This window comes from Podarcis vaucheri (genome assembly GCF_965113315.1).
Source record: "Podarcis vaucheri genome assembly, chromosome: 8".
Classification (NCBI taxonomy): Eukaryota; Metazoa; Chordata; class Lepidosauria; order Squamata; family Lacertidae; genus Podarcis; species Podarcis vaucheri.
Window position 1 is genome coordinate 11,791,988 of NC_138766.1, and position 10,974 is coordinate 11,802,961.

The window sequence follows — 10,974 nt, forward strand, 5'->3', positions numbered from 1 at the left end:
AGGCAGTCAAATACAACATTCCTTGTTTTCCTAGAGTGGACATGCAAGGAGATGTTTGGTCCAGCCAGTCGAAACTTCCTGTTCCTCCTGGGCTGGAGCATCCTTCCTTTGCATGTGACTAGAGGTGGGTGTGACCTTACCTGTCCAGGTAACAAAAGGATGAGTCACGCAGCACTCTCTCTCTCTTTTTGACTTCCTTCTTCATTTGACCAGTTTTTTTTAGCTAGGAATGCTCTGCTAGCTTCTCAGCTAGCAGAACCACTGGGATGATTCCGCCATATGGGGTAGATCCACATGTACATATTTGTAACTAAGTCTGCCTTCAGGAATCCAACTGTGAACTGATGTGAGTAAACTTCTTTTATTGACTTTGAATAAGATTGTGGCGTCTTCATTTTTTTAATAGGGATTCAAGGGAACTTACCAGGAGTGTACAATTCAATCTGAGACAGACAGAATTGTATAATAGTGAGAGGCTCACACGAGCCTGCAATCAGCTATCTGTTGTGCATGTAAAAAAGGGAATGTAAACTCTGCTAAGTAAAGGAACTTGCTTGGCAGGGGGTTGGACTCGATGGCCCTTGTGGTCTCTTCCAACTCTATGATTCTATGATTCTATGATTCATGATTCTAGGAAGGATATTAATAAACAATATATCCTCTCCTGCCACCCTGAACTTTCCCACACAAACCAGATTCTGCCTCCCTGGGCTACCTCTGCCATGTCACAGTGATAAATAATATTCGTAACTGTCCCAGGTCTTGATACACAGGAAGTGTTTTGCCTCGTGTCACATATCCACATTTATACGGATGTTGCCGATATGGGACTGAGAGCCATTTTAAAATCAGCTGCGCATGCTAACCATTGAAGCTCTGGCTTGTGTCTTACCAAGAGAAGGATTTGAAGGCACATCATCATGCACAACTTCTGGTGCTAAGCAGGGCTGGAAACCACAGATGAGCTACTCTGTAGCTCCATAGTCTAGGGTTACCAGACATCCCTGGTTCCTGGGGACAGTCCCCGGATTTGCAAACCTGTCTCCGGATAAATTCCGTCCCTGGAATGTCCCCAGATTTGCAAATCTGTCCCTGGGAAATGTGGCAGCGGCAGCCTCAGCAGCCTGGAGCCAGCCTGTTAGTGTAGTTGGCTCTGGCTGGCTTCAGGAGCTGCTCGCTGCCATGGCACCTGCAATTTTTCCTGTGTCATGGCAGAGAGCATCTCCTGAAGCCAGCCACAGCCAACTGCACTACCAGGCTGGCCCCTCCTGGGCAACGGCCACTTGCCTGTGACTCCCGAGCCTCCCCTGATCTGTCAAAACAAAGGGGGGAAGGGGAAGGAGATCAGGGAAGCCTTGGGAGTCACAGGCAGGCTGTGCACCATTGCCCAGTTTTTTAAAAAGCTGCATTTATGTTTCATAGGGTGTGAAAGAAGGGCTTTGCACCTTTATACAATATGCATGTGTGCTTGGGCCCAGGGTCTTTTGCCTCACCATCCCCACTACTGACTCCCTGTTGCTACTCAGCTTCAACAAAACAAAAAAAGTGTCCCTGGATTCATTGAAAAAATCTGGTAACCATACCATAGTCTGATCCAGTATAAGGCAGTTTTATGTGGGAAAATGGCGCAGAAACATAAATAAATAAATAAAGCAAGGGGGGCAAACCTGTCATGAGCAAAAACACCCTTGTAATGACCCAGTGAGGTCACAGCAAAAGTAGATGGCTGGGAGTTTTCAATAAGCCAGATAATGGGATTTCTATTGTTTTGCGATTTTTCGTTTCCAAAATAAAACTTCCCTGTTGTGGAAAACTGCATTTCAGGCAGTTTACTAATAGCAGCAGCGCTGAAGGATATTGTGACTTTCAGACCGGTGGCAATGTTACTCTTAATGGCCCGCTCACTTTTCCATTAGGGTAGGCTTTGGAGTTCAGATGTCTCTGTCATCGCTTTCTTCGACACCCTGTTTGAATCTGAAAACTTTCTCTCTCTCCTCCCCAATCTTGAGAACTGGTTAAGAGTGCAAGTTGACCCCAAGCGTCAGGCTCCCGTTGTCCGAGCACAGGAAATTCCTGCTATCTTTACACAGGGAGATTATACTGAGTGTTTAGGTCAGGTTTGCAGTTCAAGTACACGAAGCGGTGGGCTGAATGATAATGATACTTACCCTGAGTGATAAGTAGAGAATGAACCTGTGTATCCTGAATCAAGGCTGTCTGACAAAACACACGCGGGATGGATAACGTTGCACTTAAATGCCTAATGACAAGGGCAGGATTAATGTGTCCCCACCTTTTTAGTACGATATATCGGCTTGATGGATATTCTGCTAATAGATCAAAAGAAGAATTGTACCAGAACAGGAAGTTACAGCAGAGGTTAATACATCTTGTAGAGAAACGGAAGATCCCAATCTCTTAACAACCTGCTCACTTACATCAGTCTTTTCCACGGCCGGGGGGGGGGAGCCTTCTTGGACTGAAGGTTGCTATAGGACTGATACCTAAATGTCAGGTAGTAGTTTTTATTCTGGGCAGTACCAAAGGAAGCTGATGGTAACCTATGATGGTCAGCTGCTTACAGTATGTGTTGCGTGTTCAGACCCAGAGACCTCCAGCTCACACTTGACTCAAATTTTAATTTTGGTTTTTGGCAGAATTTAGGCCACAACTTTATTGATTACAGAAAGAGAGTGGTTGCATAGGCTCTGGTTTGACTAGCTCCCTGCACCCTTGCTTTATTTATTTATATGGAAAGCCTGGGAACAGACTCTGTTCACTTCCCAGATGCTCCCCTGGACTCAGGCATGGGCACAACCCCCTCTCAGGGGTTGACCAAACCAAGTTGAGTCCCTGGATTCCTTTAACGGAATACCCTTCACATAGGGATGGTGAGAACGTTCTCCCATCCCTATCACATGAGCCAGTGCCTATCTGCAACCTTGCAAGTTGTGACGATTTGCGACACAGCAGGCAAAACCCAAATGGCAACAGCCAATCAGCCAAGTGGGGAAAATTCCTGCCATGCCCCTGTCCCAATGACAGATGACACATGACGGCATAGCAAGGTCAATTGCAAAATGCCCTAAATTTAGGGAGAGGTGGGCGGGTGTTCCAAAGGCACAAGCCAAAAGAAGATGCTCTGGCTCATGTGCCTGGGTATATATAGGTCCCTCGATCTGTTTAGACTGCACCCCATTGGCCAGATTAAAGCCAGCAACGAGGGGCCTACCAATCGGGTGTTGTGGCTGTCCAGTCTACCCACCCACAACCAGGTCAGTCTCCAGGTCTCACCGCAACACATGCCCTCTTTGAGGACACGCTTTACCAAAGGCCATCCCATGCTGATACCTGTTAAACCATTTTTTTTAAATGCATATTTCTAGAAAAATGTCCCAGATCTCTGCAAATCTTCCTATACTCTTTCCAAATACAGTGGTACCTCGGCTTACATACGCTTCAAGTTACATATGCTTCAGGTTACAGACTCCGCTAACCCAGAAATAGTGGTTCAGGTTAAGAACTTTGCTTCAGGATGAGAACAGAAATCGTGTTCCGGCGGCGCGGCAGCAGCAGGAGGCCCCATTAGCTGAAGTGGTGCTTCAGGTTAAGAACAGTTTCAGGTTAAGAACGGACCTCTGGAACGAATTAAGTACTTAACCCAAGGTACCACTGTAATGCATCAGTACCATTGTGACATCAGCGGTCAATATCCCAATCCTCCTTGTCATCTCACACCTATTTGCATGCCAGCAGTCAAGAAATCTTGCACTCCGGAAAGGAGAAAACACAGGAACGGCCGTGCTTGGCTTGAAAGCAAATGGGTTAGACTGACCGTGTGCGTTCAAAGGTGAACAACAACCAGCAGTTTCTGGAAATATAATTGCATCTCGGCACAGGCAAGGATCCCAAAAGATGAAAAAAAGACAAAAAAAGACAGGAAGCAGGGTCCAAGAGAAGGGAAGCGAGGGCAGAGAAAGGGTAGAAAGGGACATTGGGCTGAGCACTCATCTTCCCCAACAGCTATAATTCACCTTTACAGTCAGGTTTCCATGCACCTTCCAACCACCAAGATCTCACGGGTTAATTTGCAATGTGATTTTTTTTTTAACCAATCTATTATGCTTAAAGGGTTTTCTGTGCTTTATTTACAAACACCTAACTGTGATTGAGAAAAGACAGAGAGAATAAAATGGGGGGGGGGAGAGAGAGAAAGAGAGCGCACTATCTGTTCTATCAAGCATTGATTTTTCAGACAATTAAGGCTGGAGCGCATGTTACTATGCTCCACCCTTACAACCTGGGGGAAAAAATCAATGTAACGTTTGCCACAGGGATTCTGCCAAAAGGGATCCTTTCCTGGCCATCAACATTTAAAAGCACTTATTGTGCAGATCCAAGCTATCGCTACAAGAGCCTCTGGATCCCTGATGCAGAGGGGACCCAAAACACTTTGGCTGGCTGTGCCACTCTTTATGAATAACTCAGTCTGGAGGATCTTTCTGTTTAATTGATGACTCTATTTATGCTACTGGTAAGGGAGCTAAATTCCTTTTAACTTGAACACAAACTGGGAAGCTGATGGCAAAGGAAAAGCTGCCTTTTGGTGCTTCCGGGAATTTATTTATCTGTATTCTTTTACATATATTATCACATTCTGTCGGTCTGTGATCACAATAAATGGGTTAATTCAATGGCGGAAATAAAGCAAACTCCCTAACTGATGGTTTGGTGTCCTTTAATTGTGCTCCAAACTGCTTCCTAAGGACCAAACCAGGTGTGATGCAAATTCCATGTGTGGTCTTTTTGTGCTTGTATTTTTTCCTTTACTAGAGAGTAGCCTCGCAGGGACCAAGATAGATGTTGACTACTAGGTGGAAGACAGGAGTGCCTGGCGTGCTCTGGTCCATGGGGTCACGAAGAGTCGGACACGACTAAACGACTAAACAACAACACTAGGTGGTTAAAGGGGGAGGTTAAAGGGGGAGGCGATTTACCCCAATCCTGATATGGGGAATGAGATGCTGCTCTTAGAATAGTGAATAAATGGCAGCCATTGAGAAGGCAGGGAGGGTTTTTTTGAAGAACATCATTCTCTAGTAAACAAATAAAGATGGCAGTTTACTGCATTTCCATGCCAGTGATGTAGAAATAGGCTACCTATTTGAAACTGAACAAGACTGCAGCATTCTTTTGGTAGAAGTCCTATAGAATACTCTGCCAGCAGAGATTCAGCAAGCACCTTTTGTCTCAACCTGTAAAGCCCCATCAAAAACATTCTTTGACAGGCTTAAGCAGGCACTTAAGAACACATCTTTACATAACAGTTAGTTTGATGGTCTCTGCTTTTAAAATTTTGTTTGTTTTTGTTTTTAATTAAATGGAGATGCTATTGCAAACTGCTTTAATATATTTAATGATACGGCAGTATATAATTTTTTTAATAAATAAAAATATATTCCATTGCCTCTGGCAGGCAATGCTCTTTGGAACGACTGGATATACATCTGGAAAACCATTGACTGGTCCAGGAGCTCAGCTCTGAAATCACAGCAGTATCCCAGCTTTACCAAGCAGTGGCCAATTATTCTTGTTACGCCACTAATATTATTAATATCTTGTTAAGCCATTAATATTAGTAGACTTTTCCCCCTCCTCCTCTTATACATGTATTAAAAAGTTAAATAAATAAAAAAGTAAAAAAGGACCCCTGGACGGTTAAATCCAGTCAAAGGCGACTATGGGGTTGTGGCGCTCATCTCGCTTTCAGGCCAAGGGAGCCGGCATTTGTCCACAGACAACTTTCCAGGTCATGTGGCCAGCATGACTAAGCTGCTTCTGGCACAACGGAACACTGTGATGGAAACCAGAGCGCATGGAAACACCGTTTACCTTCCCGCCGCAGCAGTACCTGTTTATCTACTTGCACTGGCGTGCTTTCAAGCCGCTAGGTAGGCAGGAGCTGGGACAGAGCAACAGGAGCTCGCCCTGTCGCAGACCACAGCGCCACCCTCGTAGCTGTATTGTGTAGCCAGTTCACTACTACTAAAATCCCTTCCTTCCTTCCTTCCTTCCTTCCTTCCTTCCTTCCTTCCTTCCTTTCTTTCTTTCTTTCTTTTCCTCCTCCTATTAAAAAAAATAAAGGTAGCCCACAAAAATCTAAACAGCAGCATCCAAAGAACCAAACTAAAATACAGCTAACTAACATTAATGCACCTCAGAGTTCTGAGAGACCAGATGAATGTTTTCAGTTTTCTTAAATTCAGTCACAGTTCTTTGCTGCTCCCTTTCTTGTTATGTACTGAAGTTCTCACCCTGGGCCAGCAGGGGGATACTGTAGATAGTTATGCAAATGAAGGATCGAAAAGTGACGTTCAGTGATTGGATAGTTTTGTATGCAAATGAAGGATCGAAAAGTGACGTTCAGTGATTGGATAGTTTTAGAAAATGGCAACAGTTACATTGTTCTGGAGCTCTATATAAGCAGGCTGACTGAGCTCCTCAGTTTAGTTCTGTTCCAGCTTACAAATAAAGAGCTGCTTGGAAGAATCGCTGTGTCGTCTGATATGTTCGCCCACAACTTAACATTTCTCATCCCTTGTACGTGTGTAATTTTTTTTTAAAGATTGTAAAGCTACAGACAACGTCCTTTCTTATCCACTTACCTGGGCGGCAGAGGGGGGGGGAGTCCCACTCAGCTTCCTGGGGCTTCATTGAGTAGGCATGTATAGAATTAGGTACATTGTTAGCCAATTCCAAGCAGAGCAATCCTAATCCTAATCAACCCAGTCAAGGAGAAAGGCGTAACCAGTTTTCTTCCACAGCAGAGTGGAATGGGCCATTTTAGGTTTCAGTGGAAACTTGGACAGTCCTAATCTGTTTCTGCCCCCACCCCCAACAACCCCTTTCAGGGCACATTGGATACCGCCAGGAGAAACAGGCAGAAGAGCCCTAGCAAGCAGAGCAAAGCAGAAGGACACCATTTCTTAGTTCTAATCCCTTCCAGGACCACGAATCAAATATTAGGATTGTGACCTTATATTTTACGATAAACCCAGACACTTAGATTGTTCATGGATCAGGAGGTTAGTTATTCCTCTGCCATGTTCATCACCTTTACTAAATTTGCTCTTCCTGAACCAAAAATAGGAGCTGAAACACAGCTGTCCTTTGAAATTCCTACTTTTCTGAATGTTGCGAAAACAATGTGCAGAAACACATTAACTGTATACTCGTGAAAATTGCTTCACTTATGCAAAGTTGTATAAACCAAAATGTACATATTAGGAGAAATGTGCATTGAAGTGTATATTTAATTTTTCAATCGAAAACTGATGTGGAAGTGGGACAAAACAAAGAAAGACAGGAAAAACTAAAAAATGAGAAATCCAAGCTGCCAAATTTATCCATCCCTGTATGTTCCAGATCTTTTTGTATAGGCATGATAAGAATCTCCCCACTAGGGGGCAGCACCAAAACAGAACTGCTGAAGCAAGCTGAAGGAATTCCAGAGAACTCCTTGATAACAAAGGATTAAATAAATAGCTTGTTTAATTTCCAAGTTAGAGCCGTCCCAACGGCATCCAACTGATCCCCATGATTAATGATCATTTCTTCAAAAAAGGAGGAATTCTGGAAAATAATATGCAGCCTGTGACCCAAAATATTGACTCAGAGAAAGGGCGGTTGTCCTTGGAACTGACCAAAATGGCAATGGGTCAAGGTTGCCCAAAAGAATTCCTGAAGAGACCTCAAAGGCACTGCCATCTGGGAGATTAATTTCCAAGTCCTATATAGATGGTGGTGAAACATTGTCTGTGGACCATTCATTTCACTCAAGTGCTCAAGTCCAACAAACTGTGAGGCAATGTTGTGAGGCAAGCAATACTTGCCGCATCTGGGAGTCTTACATATACCGTATTTTTTGCTCTATAAGACTCACTTTTTCCCTCCTAAAAAGTAAGGGGAAATGTGTGTGTGTGTTATGGAGCAAATGCAGGCTGCGCAGAGAAGTGTGACTAGCCCAAGGTCATCCAGCAGCTGCATGTGGAGGAGCGGAGACGCGAACCCGGTTCACCCGATTACGAGTCCACCGCTCTTAACCACTACACCACGCTGGCTCTAATGAGAAAAACGAGGCAGAATCTTCTAAAGGGGGGGGGTGTAAAGCCAGCTTAACAAAGCTTTAGGGGTTTGATATTTTAAGATTTGAAACAATGCACATGCTCTTAAATGCATTTTTTTTCCTATAACCACTTTCAGTATGTTAGAAGTGACTGTGTATCATTTAAAATAATGTGAAGAGGTGGGGTAAATCACTGCTAAGATCCCAGGAAAAGGAGGGTAAACCTCAGTATCTTGAAGAGGAAGCCAAGTGCATGGAATTGCTGCTGGTCCCTGGTGGTTTTGCCATTTCATGATTTTTATGAAAAATTGTATTGCCAGTGAAATATCCTTTTCAGTGCATTGTTTTGTTTTATGTATTCTCCATTCTGGGAGCTTAAGGGCTGGTTTAAAAGTCTGAAATAAATAGAAAGATAAATCTACATCGCTGGGTTGAGGATGGGTGATGGGAGGGAAGTGCGATAAAATGCTGTCCTGAACTCCTTCGGAGAAAATGTAGAATATGCACATAATTAACAAATTACCAAAAAAAGAAAAGAAAGCAACCACAGGAAACCTGCAGTTTGGCATACTGGAATTGTATGCTTAATTTGGAAAGCCTGGTATATATAGAGGAATTATTGGTCTGATTGGAAATTTCTCAGAAAAACGATATTCTGAGAAATTATCTGAGGGTTTTCTTTTGAGAGGCTTCCAGAGAGGAAGGAGAGCATTTTTCCTACTCCACCTCTAGGCTATTTAACTGGGAAAGAGAAGAACTTTGGATTCAGCAGATTCATCACCCCTCACCCAGACATATCACACACCCAACATCCTGATAATTGGGGGCTCATAAACCAGGTAGTGCCAGTGAGAGATCTGGCAGCGGCAGTTTCCTAACCACCTGGGCCTCGGACCAGTATACCTGAAGGAGCATCTCCACCCCCATCGTTCAGCCCGGACACTGAGGTCCAGTGCCGAGGGCCTTCTGGCGGTTCCCTCACTGCGAGACGTGAGGTTACAGGGAACCTGGCAGAGGGCCTTCTCGGTGGTGGCGCCCGCCCTGTGGAACACCCTCCCATCAGATGTCAAGGAAATAAACAACTATCCGACTTTTAGAAGACATCTGAAGGCAGCCCTGTTTAGGGAAGTTTTTAATGACTGGTGTTTTAATGTATTTTTAATCTTTTGTTGGAAGCCGCCCAGAGTTCCTGGGGAAACCCAGCCAGATGGGTGGGGTATAAAAAGTAAATTGTTATTATTATTCTAAATTATTACTATTGCAGTGGTTCTCAAAGGGTGCGGTGCACCACACTGCTGTGTCAGGAGAGGATGGCAAGTGTGGCAGGAAGAATTCAAAGACAATCAAAGAAACATTTAACTATTTCAGTGTAGTATGGACATATGTACAACCAGAAGATTGCTAGGCTTCTGCAGTTCCCCATGACATTGTCATGAACAGGAATTTTCAACGCTGACAAATCTGAAAAGAGAAAGACTTCTTTGTGTTGATGAGGAGATGAGAGTTTGCTTGTCTCAAATTAGACCTAATATAAATCAGATTACCCAGCAAAAGCAAGCTGGCACACTATTAAGGCACATATGTAAGAGGCTCATTCATAATTATATTTTGGGAATGATTCATGTTGCTTTAAAAAAATTATTGGCTTTACAAAATAAATCACACATTTAACACAATTAAATTTCAAAATAAAACAAGATTCTTCCGAATCTTATGACTTCCCTCCTTCCCTCCGTGGGTCATTTAAATATAATCATAGAATCATAGAATCATAGAGTTGGAAGAGACCACAAGGGCCATCGAGTCCAACCCCCTGCCAAGCAGGAAACACCATCAGAGCACTACTGACATATGGTTGTCAAGCCTCTGCTTAAAGACCTCCAAAGTAGGAGACTCCACCACACTCCTTGGCAGCAAATTCCACTGTCGAACAGCTCTTACTGTCAGGAAGTTCTTCCTAATGTTTAGGTGGAATCTTCTTTCTTGTAGTTTGGATCCATTGCTCCGTGTCCGCTTCTCCGGAGCAGCAGAAAACAACCTTTCTCCCTCCTCTATGTGACATCCTTTTATATATTTGAACATGGCTATCATATCACCCCTTAACCTCCTCTTCTCCAGGCTAAACATGCCCAGCTCCCTTAGCCATTCCTCATAATAATCAACTGCATATTGTAGTTCATCCAAATTATAGTCACCCAAAATATTCAAAGTCTTGGTAACATTGCAAGAGTTATTCAAAGCCTGCCAAAGATTTCAACTGAATTGTAATATTTGGGAAGTGGAAAAACCAAGGGTTAACTAGGTTCTAGCTGGAGGTATAGATCAGGTCACTTCATAACAGATTTGGAAAAGTCCAATTCTTCAAATATGACATCCCTGTTGGATATTGTTGGATATTGTCAGTTTTTTATTTGTTTTAAAACCTATGATTTTAAACAAATACGTTGCATTGTACTGGTACCTTTCTGAAGCTAAGCATGTCCGATCAGTGCTTGGATGGATGAACCCTCGGGAAACACATATACACTGATGGGGAAAATGCAAGGTATTAATGTTAATGAATTATGATGCTGGAGGAGACTCTTGATCAAACCTATGCACTAATAATATTAATAATAATAATAATTTATTATTTATACCCCGCCCATCTGGCTGGGCTTCCCCAGCCACTCTGGGCGGCTGCCAACCAGATATTAAAATACACTAATATATCAAACTTTAAAAGCTTCCCTAAATAGGGCTGCCTTCAGATGTCTTCTAAAAGTTTGGTAGTTGTTGTTCTCTTTGACATCTGATGGGAGGGCGTTCCACAGGGCGGGTGCCACTACTGAGAAGGCCCTCTGCCTGGT

The 10,974-nt window shown here is 43.5% G+C and overlaps 1 long non-coding RNA gene across 1 annotated transcript in view; it reads left to right on the plus strand.

The window, feature by feature from the left end:
* Positions 1 to 9,883: 9,883 nt before the first annotated feature.
* The window catches only part of LOC309538945, a 115,914-nt gene continuing 114,823 nt past the window's right edge, over positions 9,884 to 10,974 (plus strand). The window contains exon 1 of the long non-coding RNA XR_014222534.1: positions 9,884 to 10,093. This is a non-coding gene — a long non-coding RNA (uncharacterized lncRNA). The remainder of the gene's footprint in view (positions 10,094 to 10,974) is intronic.